Source organism: Pinus tabuliformis, chromosome 6 (assembly GCF_031772625.1).
Source record: "Pinus tabuliformis cultivar Carrire ecotype Pingquan chromosome 6, CPIR1, whole genome shotgun sequence".
NCBI classification, from domain to species: domain Eukaryota; kingdom Viridiplantae; phylum Streptophyta; class Pinopsida; order Pinales; family Pinaceae; genus Pinus; species Pinus tabuliformis.
Window position 1 is genome coordinate 491,220,912 of NC_142292.1, and position 18,183 is coordinate 491,239,094.

Sequence of the window (18,183 nt, forward strand, 5' to 3'; positions counted from 1 at the left end):
TACAATCATCTTAAAACAAGATCATTTGAACACATACTCATATTATGCAATTCATCAAACATTCATACCATGTTAAATAAATCAACTAGATGACATAATCAACAGTCAAGCACCAAATATATGACATAAGCAACTGATACCTTAATGTATCTCAGGGGAGGTGATCTTGTCTACACAATCAATCTAGTTAGCACGATATAACTTTACAACACATCAGCTCAAGCACTCATAAGATCATGATATCCATAACAATATCTAACTAACATGTTCACATCGTAAACTCATACACATATGCAAAGTCAATCTAGATTAGTATGACACCATCTCACAAATATGTCAGTTCATACCTGAATATCGCAACCATAACCATCTGCATAGGTCAAACCAGGTTAACACAATACATATAACATCAAGATCTTCAAGGCAATGAACATAACCATCACGCATATGACCAATCCAAATTATAACATCAATATCTCAATGAAATGACCCTAATCATCAAGTTAATAGCATATAACAACAATAAGCTATATATCATACTCATCAACAACATACAACATAATCATCAAGTTATCTAATATAAAACAACAGTAGCAATGCATACAACTACAGGTTAATATCATTCTTGACTATCTGACACATGTGCATATAACCACACTAATCATCTAACATCTATCATGAATGTAACCATAACATCAAATACATGTTCATAGACCTAATGTATATAATCCTAATGCATAATAATCCTTAACTTACATACCTGCATGCCAAACATACACTACCTAAATTGCATACAATGACTTCACAAGGCATGTTTGACCTACTATACATGCATAATCATAGCCACGACCATACATGCATAACAACAACCAGTACTCCATTGTACACATTGCCACATGCAACCAACAGTATGCATAAGCAATGCCAAATCAACTACACCTACACATAAACACATGTAGTGGAACATAAGTGATCAATTCTTGTAATCAACCTACAAGACTGATACATGTAATCAAAATATTCAAAATTGTAACCTAACATACAAGGATGTAAGTAGGTATCATGAAATCAACATGTAAGCGACATATAATTCATACACAGTCGGTCACGTGTTCCAAAAATCAAGACATCATGTCTATTAATTTGAAATCAACATTCACCAATACTAACAACCTATAAGCATACCCCCTTACTATCCATGGTCCACACTGAGGTAGAAGGAGGAAGCTATTATAATGGCCTGATTTCCAATGTCGAATTATGGAAATGGGATCTCCAAATCTCTACTAAATTTAACCACACTTGAAAATAAATTGATTTTTATTTCTCATACATTTGTATGAGACTAAGTCAAAAACATTGCACTTATTCCACTTGTAACATAATAACTAAAAACATGCCACTTTTCCATTTCCTTGCATGCAACTTTTCAAATTCCTTGCATGCAACCTTTCAAATTCCCTACATGAAACTCTTCAAATTCTTTGCATGCAAATATGATTAGATCAGCTACATCCATATTATCATACTACAATACTATCCCATCAAAAAAATAACATTTTCTTCAAACAATTACCATACTTTTACATTTTTCTTCAAACAACTACTATACTATTACATTTCCATGTAAGCATTTCTTCAAACACTTTACATGCAAACTAATATAGCAAAATATTTTCATACAAGTAAGCATATATCAACTACAAGAATACTATTACACATCAATACTATCCCCAACCACAAACAACATACTCATTGGGGCATTTTATCAAACAGTTTGTATGCAATTAATCATTGAACCATTTAAGCATTTCATCAAACACTTTGCATGCAAACTAATATAGTGAATGATTCAATGCATATATCCTAAAATGTAGTAGTACAAGTTATGGAAACTGAACCATATGATCAGCGGTATTTTCTCTCACTATGGTTCAAGTTTCAACTTCTAAGATTTCATATATGAAAAGTTATAACAAAAATACCAACACAATCATATTTGATGCACAATTTTAGGAGTATCCAGAAAGCTCGACTTCCATTGGTCATATCTCCTAAAATATAGCAAATAAATGTATGAAATTTTTATCACAATATCAGTGGGATTTCCTCTCATTTTGGAAAAAAAATCCGCTCTTGAGAGTTCCCAAAATAAAAGTTATAACAAAAATGTCAGCGTGACCTGTTTGAGGCCTGATTTTAGGAGCATTCAAAAGGCTCAACTCCCTCTATTCATATCCCCTAAAATATGGTGACCCAATATTTTAAATTTATACCACATAATCAGTGGTATGTCCCCTCAATGTGGACAAATTTTTAGCTTCTAAAAGCCTACAGAAGATAAGTTATTGTAGAAATTCCAACATGACATGTTTAAAGGTTCATTCAAGAAGGTCATCTTCCCTAGATCATAATTCCTAAAGTATTTTGAACCAATATCTGAAATTTTTACCACATTATCAGCGGGATTTACCTTCAATATGGAAAAAATTTCAACTTCTAATATGCCAGAGAAGAAAAGCTATAACAGACATGATAGAAAGGTCTAAAATTTAACCTTTGTTCTTCATTTCACCTATGATAGAGCCCATCCAATCCAAGTGTTTTGAAGCATGCTCTAATACCACTCTGTAACACCTTCCAAGGTAAATGTGCATATAAACAACATAATAGGAACAGAAATACAATAAACATATCAGCCATCAAAATCCATATATACATCAGTACATTTGCACATGAAAATCAAGGGAATGAATTTTTTCATTAATAAATGCAATGAACCAACTGGAAATGGGACTACCACGTTCCACCCGACCAAAGATTGGCTGAACCAAGTCTCTCTTAAGCCAATCACCCTCGTGCCAACAATCAAAACTCATGATGTGGGATCTTAGAGAACACATCAATCAAAACTCATTTAGGGCTTCTAGAGGCCACCCACCTCAACCCATCAAACAGTGATTCCACCTTACGTCGGACATCACCAAAAACCATCATCAGATTGGTCTCCATCCAAGCCTTCCAGGGCTTCCAAATCATTTTCCCAACCAAGGCTTCCTGAAATAGTAACTCAACCCACATCTTATGCAGGGCTTCTAGAGCATTTTTCCAACCAAGGCTTCCAGGACTACTAACTCAACACACCAAGGGCTTCCAGAGCGTTTGTCCAACCAGGGCTTCCAGGACTAGTAACTCAACCCAAGTTGTTACAGGGCTTCCAAAATTTTTGTTCAACCAAGGATTCCAAGACTAATAACTCAACCCAAGCTAAGGAAACATGAGAACCGGCCAAAACAAAGCAATGAAAGTAAACCGACAATCACCATGACTATCCAGGAAATGGCAAGGCTAGGCAATCCATTGTCAATCTCGACCATCCTCCATGCCAATGACAGATCATAACCAAGAAACCACATGCATGTGTCATGCATGCCAAAACTAGTGAAGAAATCATACATGCAACTCGGTACCTGCAAGCAATCTGATGTCGATTCCCTCTTGTGATTTCCTGCTCTTCATTTGCCTTCTTACTCCAAGAATCCAAGTATGCCACACCCTCCAAGAGTGCTCCAAGAAAACTCTAAGTATCCAAGAGTATGAGAGAGAGAGAGAGAGATAGAATAATGAGAGAGCTCCCAAAACTAAACTGACAAAAGATTCACACTGAAAGGAAGAAGCTTGCCAACTGATCCTTAGAAGCCTTTTTATTAATGAGGCCTCTATTTTCTTCATTTTCCATTATTTTCCTTAATTTTCCTCCTCACATGCAACCTGTGACCTTTCACCTTCCTTTTCTCCTAATTTCCATTATTTTCATAAATAAATGTGCCAAAAATGCCTTTTTGCCTCTTTAATGCCTTAGCCATTGCCTTTGCCAATTTCCTTAGCCATAAACAACCAAATGAACACCCACTAGGATGTCCTGCCCACCATTCAGCTTGGAATATGTGTCCCATCATCCATGGTATTTATATATTTTTACATGGAATTTTCACCAAGGCTCTTATAGAGGGCATAGATCCTTCTCGGTGATTCTCGGATTAATATTATACTTTTATGATCATGTATGCGTTCATGACCTATAGCTTACATGTTTACCATGTGTTTGACGTAATGTTTGTTATGATCTAGGAAATATAGATTAAGTTTTGCCTTCAAGTTTTTATGTGTAACCTTGTTTTCATGTCAGTAATGATTCTGAGAAGTCTCAGGTAGTTATGGGCAGTGGTATGGAGGTTGGCCTAGAGTTGTGTTCTACACCCTCTGAACTGGACAATTTAGGTCACAATCGTACTCAGACAGGCTTGTGTGTGCGGTTGGAGGCCTTCAACTGCATGGAAACCTTGTCATGCATGTGGTTTGGGGGTTAAGTTGTGTGAAGAGGAGCCCCAACTCAAGGTCTAGTCACGTGGGGTGGTTCTCTGGCCCTTGAGTGTCCCTGTAGCCCTAAGGAATGTTGTGAGTTGTCATTCAGTGGTCAGTTGTAGGCCCCACTTCCTTAACTGGAGCTAGGAGGTTGGGTCATGTCATAGTAACTCTCATCTTATGTTTACCCTAGCAGGCGGATGAGATTGGGTAAGTATGGGAGGGGTGGTTACAAATTGGTATCAGAGCGCTTCCAAGTTCAAATACTTGGACTAGATCAGCAGAATGTGTTTTTCATGCATGCATGACCATTGTCCATGTGTTTGTTATGCATGCATGGTGATGGTCATTGTTGTAGTAATGTATCGTCATGATGTTCATGTTGAGACATTTTATATGTTGATTTCATTATATATGCATATATTGCACTAATCTAGATTGACTGTGCAAACGAGATAGCCTCCCCTGATTTTCACTGAGGTGTGTTGGAATATGTTTATATTTGGTTAATTTGACATGGTATGTTTGCAAGAAGAAGAATATCAAGATGACTAGCATAATGGTGGACTACAATTCATGTGATTCTCCCCATAGATCAGATGAAAAGCATGGTGATGAGTACTCCCTTGACATAGAAAATGCTTTGATAAGTTTGAAAGAGGAGATCAAAAGTTGTAAAGTAGATAATAACAGGATCATTCAGTCATAGGAAAGACTTGCTAGGGCATAAGAGAAGCAAGCAAAAGTTAATCCAGTCATCCTTCAAAGTCTATAAGACTTGTAGAGATAAGGACCACTTAGGATTACTCATGGATAGGAGGAAAGGACTAATCAGGCATATAGCAGCAAGTCTCAATCATGATACAGGTTTGACAGGGATGACACAATCAGATATGTTAGGTTCTTGGATACACCTAGAAGGAGGGGCAATGATTATGGGTTCTATTCTAGTTCTAGTTTAGAGAGACATCATCATCATCACTACCACCATCCGTATAGGAGGCATGAGAAGTAGTACTTTCCAAAGGAGTTCAAGAAAGCAAAGCCTCCTACATTTTATGGAGAAATGAAGAAGTCACAGGATGCAAAAGCTTGGTTTCTTGGGATGAATAAGTTTTTCAGATTACATGATTATTTGGATAATATGAAAGTGAGGATAGATAATTTTAGTCTTAAAGGGAAAGCAGACATTTGGTGGGAAGATGTGAAGAATTTCATAGGCATTTGATAAGAGGAGCTAACTTGGAGTGAGTTCGAGAGACTTTTTAGGAAGAAGTATATATCTGAAAGATACTTTGATGACAGGGCAAAGGAGTTCTATGAGTTGAAGATGGAATCTATGATGATTGTCAAGTATACTAGAAAATTCTTGGAAATGTTGAGATATTCCCTTAACTTAAGGAGGATAAAGCAAAGATTTAGAAATTCATTAGTGGGTTGTCGGTACCATTCAAAGACAGAATTGAGTTTGATGAGCCTAGAACGTTGGAGGAAGACATTAGAAAGTTGAAGCATTGTTATGAGAAATCGAAGCACAAGAATGAGTCTAAGAAGGATTAGACAGGTAAGGAGAAGAATAAAGGAAAGTGGGCTAAGAAGAGAGGATAACCTCAAGATACAAATGACAAGGAGAATGCAACATTGTATAAGAAATTCAATGTAGTTGACAAAGGACAGGGATTTTAGTTTGAGGAGCATAATAAGGGTGATGGCAGGAAGCCTTTACAGTGTTGGACTTGTGGCAAGGATCATTGTAGGGGAGATTGTCCACAACATCAAGGTGGAAGACTGCAGATTTACAGTGCTCAGGAGACACAGATAGGTTGGGATGTTAGATAGAGTATTCCTAGGATTTATGCAGCACTAGATAATAGGCAGGTTGATCATCAAGCATCTATTATCGAGATGGAAGGAAAGATTTTTTATCAAGTTGTTTCTATTTTGATTGACCCTAGATCTAACTATAGTTATACCAATCCTGACCTAGTGAATAAGTGTTTCTTGAATAAAGAAGTGCATGCAAAGTCTTGGTTGGTGTAGTTGGCTACAGATACCAAGAAAAAATTTCATCAATGGGTAAGAGATTGTGCATTTGAGCTTAACGATGTGTCTATGTTAGCGCATTTAAATGTGCTTCCGTTGGGATCATATAGTATGTTGTTATGTATGGATTGGTTGTACATTCACAGGACAAAGGTAGATTGATATGATAATTCCATTGAGTGCTCGGAGGATGATAGAGAGAAGAGAATATTGAAGGGTAAGAAGAATCCTACATCACTTAGAATGGTTACAGCTATGTAGGGAAAGTGAAGTAACAGGAAAGGATGTGTATTTTTTGAAGTTCATATTTCTAGTGACAAAGGGAAGGATGTTGAGGATGATGAAGTTATGAAGAGGTATCTTATTTTGCAACACTTTCAGGATGTATTTCTAGTAGATATTTTAGAATTACCACCTCATAGGTAGGTGAACTTTTCTATTGATGTTATGCCAGGAGAAACACCTACATCAAAGGAACCTTATAGGATGAGCACCCCAGAGTTAGTGGAACCGAATTTGCAGTTGAAGGAAATGCTTGATAAGAGATACATTAGGCCAAGTGTGTCACCTTGGGGTGCATCAATATTGTTTGTTGGTACTCTCAAGTTGTGTATCAATTACAAGCAGTTGAACAAGGTGACAATTAAGAACATGCACCCTTTTCCATAGATTGATGACTTGTTTGATCAGTTGAAGGGAGCAAAAATGTTCTCGAAGATTGATTTGAGACCAGGATACCATCAAGTATGCATCAAAGAATACAATATTTACAAGACTGCTTTATGGACCAGGGATGGGCATTATGAGTTTGTTCCAGTTCCTTTTGGATTGACTAATGCTCCAACTACTTTCATGTGTTTGATGAATAGTATGTTGCATCCTTATCTGGAAAAGTTTGTGATAGTATTCATTGATGACATATTGATTTATTCTAAGAATGAGGAAGAGTATGTAGAAAACCTAGCAGCAATTTTAATATTGCTAAGAGAGCATCAGTTGTATGCCAAAATTAGTCAGTGCAGTTTCCTTCAGACATAAGTTCATTACTTGGGGCATGTTGTTTCCAATGTAGGTATATTAGTGGACCCATAAAATATTAGAGCTATCATGGAGTGGGAAACTCCTAGGAATGTGGAGGAGGTCATATCATTTATGGGACAAGCAAGTTACTACCAACATTTCATTAGAAACTTATCACGGGTTGTCTATCCTATTACATCATTGCAGCAAAAAGGAAAGAAGTTTGAATGGACTGGGGAGTGTGCAACTATTTTTTAGTAGTTGAATTAGTTGCTTACAAATGCTCCAGTTCTAAAGATTGTAGATCCAGATAAAGAGTTTGTAGCATGTACAGATGCTTGCAAGAGAGGACTTGGTGGATTTCTTATGCAAGAGAGGACTTAGTGGAGTTCTTATGCAAGAAGGACATGTGTTGTGCTACGAGTTAGGGAAATTAAATGAGCATGAGAAAAATTAAGTGACTCATGATATTGAGTTGGCAACGATCATTCATGCATTGAAGATGTGGAGACATTATCTTCTTGGTAGGAGATTCATCTTGATGAGTGATCACAATGGACTGAGGTACTTGTTTGAATAAGCTAATTTGAATGCCAGGTAAACTAGATGGTTGGCCACGCTCAGTGAGTTTGACCTCGAGATCAGGTACATTAAGGGTAAAGAGAACATGGTTGCATATGCTCTTAGAAAAAGAGTGTAGGTAAATCACACAACAACTATGAGTTCTTATGGGACATACTTACATGAGCAGATCTTGCAAGCAAGACAGCAGATGACAAGTACCAACAGCTTAAGCACATGTTATAGCAGCAGGGTACAAGTGAATAGGATGTGGATTATCATATCATAGAAGATGTTTTAGTGATATTTAGGGACAGGATCTATGTATCCGAGAACAATGAACTCAAGAAGCTTTTCTTGAGGGAATTTCATGTCAATCCATAATCAAGTCACATAGGACATTAGAATATAGTGGAAATAGTTAAGAAATTCCATCACTGCCCGAACTTGAAGAAAGAGGTAGCTAAGTATGTTGCAAAATGTTTGGACTGCCTATAGATAAGAGAAAAGTGTAAGCATCCAGGTGGGTTATTGCAGCCGATTTTGATTCCTGAATCTAAATGGGAGGCTATTTCCATGGACTTCATTACAGGTATGTCGAGGACATCGAAGCAGCATGATTATATTATAGCTGTGGTTGATAAGTTGAACGAGGTAGCTCATTTCATCACAGTTAAGTCTACAAACTCAGCTAGTGACATAGCTCAAATTTTCATCAACAAGATAGTGAGATTGCATGGTATTCCTAAGAAGATATTTTTAGACAGAGACACTAAGTTCACTTCCAGGTTTTGGAAGAAGTGGTTTGCAGGTTTGGGCACAGAGTTAGCTTTCAGTACAACTTATCATTCGTAGATAGATGGAAAGACACTGAGGGTTAATAGGATTCTTGAGGACATGTTGAGGCTATATGTCATGCACCAGCAGCAAAAGTGGGAAGAGTATCATCCACTGATTGAGTTTACGTATAACAATGGGTATCAGGAATATTTGAAGATGATTCTGTTTGAGGCACTTTATGGGTAGAGCTATAATACTCCCATCAGTTGGAGTGATACAATGAACAAGGTATTGATTGGACCAAATATGTTGGCAGAGATGGAACAGGAAATGCAGGTTATCAAGAATAATATAAAGGTGGCATAGGATAAACAGAAGAGTTATGCAGATCAACATTGGGTATTTAAGGAGTTTTAGTTTGGGGAGCATGTGTACTTGCACATCAAGCCCAAGAGAAGCTACTTGAGGATTGGATCATATGTTAGGTTGGCACATTGGTATTGTGGGCCCTTCGAGATCCTTGAGAGGATTGGAACGTTGGCCTACCGAATTGCACTGCCTCCGATAGTGAAATTCCATGATGTTTTCCATGTGTCATTACTTAAGAAGTATGTGAAAGATTTTGATCATGTGATTGAATCGTTTGTATTGCAGGTGGATCCAAAAGGAAAATTCCAACCATAACCTTAATGCATTTTGCATCAAAAGATGCTCATGCTTCAAAATTGAGAAATTGAGCAAGTTAAAGTGTAGTGGAAGCATTTTTTGCCCGATTAAGCTATATGGGAGATGGTTGATCAAATGTGGGCTATGTATCCTTCTTTATTCATTGGTTGATTAGATGTATTCTTATATATTTTTCTGATATTGTGTTTTGGTTATGTCTATATATGTGCATAAGTATGTAAATATTGCATCGAACTATATTATAAAGCTCCAATAAGTGATATGGTGTTCATGTTATGATGGTCATGGTCTCAGCATAATGATATAATGTAAATGTTGCATCAAGTTGTGTTATAAAGCTCCATGGGTAGCATGTGTTTTGTTAGTTTATAAGTGTCATTGAACACCAAGGACAATGTTCCCCCAAGTGGGAGGGGTTTGTAACAACCCCTGGTTGATTTTCAATGTAAATAAAATAAGACCAAGTTCATGGAACATGTATTCCAAGTTTAAGTGTTGTTCAAAATGTAGTGATGGGGATCACTAGGGATTAATTAATGGCTATGGAAATTGGAAAAGGCAAAGAGGCATTAATTGGAATTTATTTATGAAAATAAAGGAAAACAGGAGAAAAGGGAGATTAAAGGTCACATATTTGCATGAGGAGGAAATTGAAGAAAATAGAGGCCTTAATGATAAAAATGCTTTTGAGGATCAATTCACAGCTTTTGGTTGGTTAGCTTTTTTCCAGCTGAGATTTTGGTTGGTATCCTTTTGACAGCTTTGGTTTGATCTCTCTTCTAGTCTCTCATTCTCTTACTCCCACACACTTAGCGTATTCTTGGAGCATGCTTGGAGCACTCTAGTTTCACTTGGAATGGAGAAATAAGGCAAAGGAAAGCAAGAAAGTGCAAGGGAATAGGTGGATCAACAGCTACAACTAGATTTCTTTGCAGGTAACAGGTTGTATGTGTGATTTCCTTGTTGATTTATAGATGCATGGTATATGAATTTGGTTTTGTGGTTATGTATTGTCATTGGCATGTAGATATGCCTAGTTTGATAATGGTTTTAACCTTTCTTTGCCATTTCCTGGATAGCCATGGTGTTCTGGGTTTTTCCATTTGATTGTTTTCTTATTGGTGCTCATAATTCCTTATGGTTGTGGGTTGGAACAAACGATCTGGAAGCCCTGGAATAGCCTGGGTTGAGTTACTAGTCCTAGATCCTAGGTTGGGACAAATGCTCTATAGCCCTTGGTGGGTTGAGTTACTAGTTTGATAAACCTCATCATTGGGTAACTATATGGACCTTAATAGACCTCCAAGCTTATTAAAATCAGCTCTTCTCATAATTCCTTACATGTTTTAATTATATTTTGCTTAATGAGATGAGTAAAAGTAAAATGTATGTCTAGTGCTCTAATCTGCATTGATTGCAGGTTTTCAAGGGAAAATCATGGAAATTTTGGCTAATTAAGGGCAGAAACTCGAATGAGACAAGGAGGAGAGATTATAGGAGATAGATCCTCCTCATTAAATCCTCACTCATTTGAATATTCCTCAATCAAATCACACTAGATCGAAGTTGCAAGTAGCCGAGTCATGGAGATCATGGGCAGCCGAGCCAGTGACAGTTAAGAGCCAATTCATCTTGAGTTTAGGTGCCAAGCCTCCCTAGATTTAAGGAATTTGTTTGAGACTTCATTTGTATAGATAAGGAGGCCTAGAGCCTCATTAGGATTCAAATTTTTTTATGTAAGAGCACTAAGCATTTCCGAGTTCAAGCTTTGCGGTAAAACATTGTTATGTCATTTTTCTCATGTGATAATGAGAATGAGCATTTCCTTGATCCATCACTGAGTTGACTTAGAGGGCTGAAGCTCTTAGGTTAAGGCCCAAACCTAGCAGCAAAGGCTCCTCTTGTTGTACTTGTATGTTTAGTTTATTTCATAGATTAAGCGTTGAATTGATTTTAGCATTGTTTCATTGCAAGTAGTGGTGAATTTGATTAGTTTGCTTCCATTTGTGCATTGCTTTAGAAATAGCTTAGAGAGATAAAGGAATACCAAAAAGGTTGATATTAGATGTATTTGGCCTCACTCCTCCCTTCAGGGACCATGGTTTGAGGAAAAACTCGTATTCAGCCCCAAAAAGACATAATTATGGTTTCTTATGAAATTTAAGGTTTTCTGCTACTTAGGCCAGCATCTTTTTAGTTTTCAAGAATATGTTTCAATCGTCATTTCTGATATGTTCAGATTTTTATTAGATCTCATGGTGTTTCACAATGTTCTGCAAGTATTTCCATGCATGAATTAGGCAACTAAATAATGAAATTCTATTTTCTTAAGTTGATTAGAAATCTTCCTTGTTTGATATGATTCATGGATAAATGCCAGTAATGTATGTATTGCAGGATTTTCAATAGTGCAAGAGGATCTCATGCCAGCAACCCCAGCCTAAACTCATCCACCCATGATCACCAAAAGCCACCAAGTCCTTCAACCAATTCATCATTCCATAAGAACAACTTTCCAAGTTTGTTGAGCAAATCCAGCCATCTTACAAACTTTGGTTTGAGCTTTGAGGAAGTCCTAGCCACACCCTTGCCTTGTTCCTTCCATCGTTCACCTTCCCTCAACCCTATACCACCTTCCAAGTCACCCATATTTCTCTCGGTTGGATCCTATAGCAATACAGAGGATCCTGTAAGAGAATTAGGACATCCTGTAGGGAGCATTAGGACATCCTATAGGAAGACCTGTAGTGGATTGTTTCGAGGCCAATTTGTGGAAAAGGCATCCAGGAAGATAGGAGAAGACCCCTACTTGCCTCCCAAGCCATCTACCCTTCCATCACCATCTCTAACCCACCTTCCACCTCACCAAGAAGATTTAGAATTCACATTTTCAAAAAAAAGTACAAAAAGGAAAAAAGAGTTATTGTGTTCATTCATATGCATAGCATTAGAATGTTTGGTTATTTCAGATTGCATGCCTAGGAAAATTAGGATTACACATGTTAGCTTATAATTCTTCTTAAGCAAGATCTCTTAGAAATTAGTTAGATGAGTGGTGTGTTTAAAGCATTGATTTTAGTCTTTCCTTACTGCAGTAGACAATATTTCAATTCTCTCAATTAGTGAAAAATTCCCTTTTCTTCATTGGTAATCAAACTCCTTCTGAATCAATAGAAGGCTGGTTTGAGAAACCATACTGTTCTATCACCAGCTCAGTAGTGACAAAGAGTGGACCCATCACATCTACTTATGTATACAGCACTGTCACCTCCAAGTTTGTACAAACCCTGGGTTGATAAAGTAAAGTTGGTAGCCCCAAGAGTTGCAGCATTCTTGCTACAATATTGGTGCTCATCACTTTTTGGTGTCGTTTCCGGGGAGATCTCGGAATAAGATGTGATTTCTGCTTTCTTTCTTCCATTTCTTATCTCTTTCATTCTGCTATTAGCTTCATTTCTACAAGAGTAATTGTAAGTTGGTTTGCTTTTTTCCCTTATGCAAGTGATATTTCATTCAGCGGTTAGTATCCATTTAGTTTGTTATTTCAATTCTGCAATTAGTCTCAAAGCTTGAAAAAAACACAAAACAAAACAAAAACACTTCTTTCATGCCTCTTAGGAATAGGGATAATTTAAGAAAATTTCTGCCAAATACCCCCACCACTTCAAACAGCCAACCTTCCCTCTTCTTCGGTGACTGTGAATTGGAAGACCCCTTAGGCAAACAACCAGATATTTTTGAAGAGCCTACAGGGGGAGAATAAGAAGGAGAACCTATTCCAACTAACCTAATGGCTGAAAATAGGAATGACGGAGGAGATATAGAAATAATTGAGGGTGCTTTTCCCATCAGAGAAACCAATGGGAATTCCAAGATGAAAGACATAAGCCCCTCTGCTCTTCCTCACTTCCATGGCCTAACCTCAGAAGATCCAAATACTTTCTTGTTTGAGTTCGTTTTCATCAAAAGTTTAAATTATTCCCATCCACTCTCAAGGATGCAGCTTTGTGCTGGTTCATGGGTTTACCTGTGGATAGCATCACCACCTGGGCTCAGATGCAGCAAAACTTCAACAATAAGTATGAGGACTACTACAGGTTTAAAGACATTAAAGAGGAAATTTTTAGAATGACCTTGGGACATGATGAATCCTTAGAGGATTATGAGGAAAGATTCCAGCTTAGCTAGAAAAGGGCCAGGTGCACACTTGATCCTGAGTCACTGAAGCTATTCCTACTTAGGGGGGACAGGGAAGACCTTCTGGATACCTTAAACCTACTGGCAAGAGGGGACATCTACCAACTACCCTATGATGATAACAAGGCTACCTTTGAGAACCATTCTAGGGAAGCTAGGAAAAAGGGTATGGGTAGTCAACCAATGGCCAACTCATCCTCTTCCAACCCATCCATAAAAGGTGAAATTGGAAATATGTTGGAAGGCATTCTAACCAAAGTGATTAGCGGCAACAGAAAGGATTGGGAATATAGATTAGCTGAGGCCACTTGGGCCTACAATACCACCTGGAAGACCACCATTGGATTCACTCCTTATTGTTCTATGGGAAGAAGGCCCTGTTGTCCATTGAATTGAATACAACACCTTAAGAATGGTAGCACAACTGGATCTAGATCTCACCAGGGCACAACAAGAAAGATTTCTCCATCTGAATGGGTTAGATGAATTTAGGATGCAGGCCCTCCTACACACAAAGGTGACTCAAGTTCAAAGGAATATTTGGAATGACAAGAACATAAAGGACAAACAGTTGCAAGAAGGTGATTGGGCTTTGTTGTATGATTCTAGGTACAAGGATTTTAAAGGAAAATTAAGGACTAGATTGTTAGGGCCTTATGTCATAGAAAAATGCCATGATAATTTTTCAGTACAGATAAGAACAACTGATGCATAAGCTATCCATTTACTTGTCAATGGGTACAGATTGAAGATCTACAAGAAGCCCTTACCAAAGCAAGAATTCATCAATGGCATCAGCAAGACAATGATGGTGGTGGAGCAAGTCTCAGCTTCTACCCCATCAAGTCCCTGAAAACAAAAACAAAAAAGACTCAGGTGAAAACCTCCATGAGGCACCTGAGTCCCATTATTGGTTTGAAAACCTCTTGAGGCGCCCAATGGTGTTGAAAATAGAAAATCAATCGGTACAGATTGAAGGTCTATAAGAAGCCCTTATCAAAGCAAGAATTAATCAATGGCATCAGCAAGACAGTGATGGTCGTGGAGCAAGTCTCAACTTTTGCCCCATCAAGTCACTGAAAAAAGAAAAAAAAAGACTCAGGTGAAAACCTCCATCAGGCACCTGAGTCCCACTGTTGGGTTGAGAACCTCTTGAGGCAGCCCAATGGTGTTGAAAAGAGAAAAAATAGAATAAAAAAAAATTTGGGTGAAAACCTCTTTTGAGGCACCCAGGGGAAGCGGCTAGGATGAAAACCTCCTTGGAGGCAGACTAGTTGTTTTCAAAAAAGAGAAAAATAAAAATAAAAGAGAAAATAAAAAGTTTGAAAATGTTTTTTATAGGTCAGCAGGAGGAGGATCAGCGCAACTTAAGAGGAACAGAAGGACCTACACAATCCATATTTTCATTACTCCATCTCATATTCTTCATTATTCCATCAATCCTTCCATTTATGAACTCCTCTAGCATAGTTTACACAGGCTTTGTGTTTTCTACAGGATTCCATGTAATCCTACAGGATTCCCTGAAAACCTACAGGAGTTTCCTGTAGGAATTACAATGGCTTTGGAATCCTAAGAATAGTGACCCTAGAGCAAGGGGATGACCGTATTGTGTCAAAAAATAAAATAATCACTCCACCACATCATCACCATGCCTTTCATCACCTTGTTACCCCAGCATCCATCCAATAAGTCAATTCAAAAAAAAGTATATAGTTTCAAAGAAGAAGAAAAAAACAAACAGAAGAGGGTGAGAACAAAGGACAGGGGAACAATACCTGAGGGCTATACCTCTCACCTACCATTCACAGGAACCCTTCTCTACTATTGTCAACAATCCTCATGCTCCAGAACTGGAAAAAAAGTATGAAAGTTTATGGGAGAGGCAGCTATAGGACATCATGTAGGTTTCCTGTAGGAAATCCTGTAGTAGCCTATCCCACCAAGGAAAGTTCACAGGGTTGCATCCATCTTCAGCATAGAGATTTCAAGGTTAAGGAAGCTTCTCCAGAGCTCAATAGCATCAGCAAGATCATTAGCATCACTCTCCAATACCTGCACATCCAAGGAAACAAGCATCAAAAGAGGCCAATAATAAAAAAACTATATATGCAGCAAATACACAACACAGGGACATCATTCTCCAATGAGCATCATCATCAAGGCATCTTACCCATAGGTATGTCATCTTACTCATGCTCTCTTGTTAGCATGATATAATCAAAAATGTAGGATTATGTAAGAGTTGGTTTTATAAGAAAAGGTGGCCAGTTAACTTGGCCACCTTTGGCCAGTCGACGAGGAGAAAATAGTTAGACCACTCCACACGTGGCAGCAGTCAAATCAAAAGAAAAAGGAGATAATGCCAAAAATGGTTAAGTTACGGAGGAACGAAGTGGGAGATGATTACGAGGTGAGTGAAATGATGGACTGATAGTGGGACCAACGGTCCAAAAGGAGGTTCTCGTACTTAGACAGCCAGCACACCATCCCACACGATCATCCATATAAGGAAATAAAACATTGATTCCCACACTAAAAGAGCATTAGAAATCTCGAGAATTCATCAAAAAAAGGATTGCCTCGACCTTCTTGAAGCAGCACCTACAGGAGACAGTGAGCATTTTGTAGCGCAGAGGCACCTACAGGATCCTACAGGAAAACCTACAGGATCCTACAGGAAGACCTACAGGATATAGAGCAGTCATCTACAGGATTATCAATGGGCATTAAGGGAGGAGAGATCAAAGGTTGTCCTCATCAGACAGTAACCAGTGAGGTAGGAGCTATACCTTCCCATATTTTCCAGTTAAAAAAAAAGAAGAAAAATCCTCCATTTAGTTAAGGAAGTTGTAGTCTAGGAGAATTATATTGCAGAGTTATCATTTAAATCTCTCACCCACTATAATTATTGAATTATATCCATACAAGCCTCCACAATTACCAGGGAAAGATGATAGTGGGTTTTAATAAGTAGGAACCCACAAACTCAGTAAGAATTCGTCAGCACCCTCCTGTAGTAGAAATTTTCACAAGGCACAATTGGATGGGTTTCTTTGAAAGAATGAGAGGATATGATGATGAGGTGGCCAAAGACTTTGCTCTCTCACTCATACCCCTCACTAGGACCCATGCCACTGCTGTGGTGAAAGGCCTATCAGTAGAAATCACCCCTAAAGTTATAAGCATAATCACCACACTCCCTTTAGGGTTACCTTGGAGAAAAGAAGATAAGGGAAACAACACCCTTGCAAAGAAGAAATTATTTTTGGAAGGGGAGGAGGCAATGGAGGAAAAAAATGGGGTCAGAAGAGAAAGCCTTCCATACCCTTGGAATGAAGTTAGTTACCACCTCATTAAATATATATCATGTGAAGGGAGATACAGTGTGGTGTATGGATACCATTTCAGACTCCTCCAAGAACTGAGATTTGAAGCAGACACACCTCCTCAAAACAGGTTAAGTATACCCTACTTTCTTCTTCAATCACTGATAGATATGAGCATCAAAGTGCAGGAGGGAAAACATAAGCAACTAGCCCATCATGGGTTGATCAAACTAATCCCAGAAGATGCTCTACAAAACCTAAGGCTCCCTATTACATGGACAACGTTTAGAGACATGCAACCAGAGGGAGAAATTCAAGCTCTTGAATATGAAAAAAGCCCCACTTCTAGTGAGAAGGATGAAGAAATAGAGGGACAAAATGAAGAGGAAACGGAGGAGGAAAAATATGAAGAAAAGGAAAGGGAAAATGAAGAAGAGAAAGAAGAAGAAACAAAAGAGGAGATAGATGAGCATAGTGAGGAACTAGATGAAGAAGAGAAAGAGAGAGACAAGGATGAGAAGGAGAATGGGAAAGAGGAGACAGAACAAAAGGAAGAATAGAGATCTACAGTTCAAGGCAAACAAGGGGAAGAATCAACAAAGACAAAGACAAACCCCATTGTACTTTAGGACAAGAAAGAGCACAATGATTAGGCAAGGAAGACCTCAAACACCCACCAAAACTCCTATTTTTATTGAAGACTCACCAAAGCAGCAAGAAATGATAGCTTCTCTTGAGAAAAATTAAGGAGAAGGATCATCGGGACAAGCCTCTCCCAAATCTCTCATCACATATGTTAGGAGGCATGTCACAAGGTCTTGCTCATCAAATGGAAAAGGTATCCTATAGGAGACACAGAAAGACCTACAGGAAGCAGAGGCCATCCTACAGGAGACTCTATTAAACCTACAGGAAACTCAAAAAATGGACCAAGAAGGTATCACTCAGCAAAAAACAAAGAAGGAAGACCCAGATCTCAGAGAGCCTAGTCCACAACCCAACCTCAACTCTTAGTAAAGGTTCAATGAAGGGGGTAGGTTTATCCCACAGAAGTTTTCCATCCCCTTATTCTTTGAACTTGAGAAAGAAAGGGCAAGAACACATAGGTGGATGCAAATTGTGAAATCAAAAGGAGTGGAGGATGTAGGCCACATGGAGGAAAAATTGAAGGAGATGGGAAGAGAACTGAGTAGCATAAGGG